Source organism: Cynoglossus semilaevis, chromosome 15 (assembly GCF_000523025.1).
Source record: "Cynoglossus semilaevis isolate Cse_v1.0 chromosome 15, Cse_v1.0, whole genome shotgun sequence".
NCBI classification, from domain to species: Eukaryota; Metazoa; Chordata; class Actinopteri; order Pleuronectiformes; family Cynoglossidae; genus Cynoglossus; species Cynoglossus semilaevis.
Window position 1 is genome coordinate 10,126,270 of NC_024321.1, and position 755 is coordinate 10,127,024.

A 755-nucleotide genomic window follows, 5' to 3' on the forward strand; every position below is an offset into this window, starting at 1 on the left:
TGTGAGCTTTTCCTAAAGGCCGGTGGACAACACACGGTCAGGGCTGAGCTGAGGATCATGGCCTTGAATTCCAACACTGCGGTGTCAGACTTCTCTTTGAAAGAACTGCATCGTGTTTTTGTTTTCTTTATGTTTCATTGATGCTCACTAAATCTTTCAGAACCTCCCATATGCTGTGAAAGCAGTGCACGTCTGCATGGATTTGCATTTATCGACTAACCTTGTGTTTAAAGCACCTTTTGTAGATGTAGTACGGTACACCAAAACAGAGAGCTGCTGATGTAAAACACCCAAACACACACGTACACCAATCGATGAGCTCACGTCAGGCAGGAGGAGTAAAAACTGTTTATTTTCCTCCACACAGGCCTCATTCAATATTTGACTGAATGTCAAATAAATTAAGTTGAGTTTAATATAAAGATAAAACTCTCTTTATATGAAGCCTTGATCCTCGGTTTTTTCTGTTCCATTTCGTTCTGATTGATATAAAGGATCATCTTTTTCCTGATCTCTCACTGCCGTCTGCACATCCTTTCTATTACACGATCTTCAATCAACCTCCTCCTCACGGTATTCTCAGGTTTAGAGATGACTCGCCTCGTCTGCCCACCACGGGATGGTCTTCACAGGAGATTAAATCAAATCATTCTTCTTCCATTTTCTCCTCTCATTTCTGACACACAATACCATTCTGTTCCGATGTGGTAAATGAGAGAGTTCAATTTGGTCTTTTTTTTATTCTTATTATTTCC

At 40.5% G+C, this 755-nt stretch overlaps 1 protein-coding gene across 1 annotated transcript in view; it reads left to right on the forward strand.

The window, feature by feature from the left end:
• Positions 1 to 755, forward strand: part of dock2 (dedicator of cytokinesis 2) — a 90,370-nt gene that overhangs the window by 78,472 nt on the left and 11,143 nt on the right. The window lies entirely within an intron of this gene.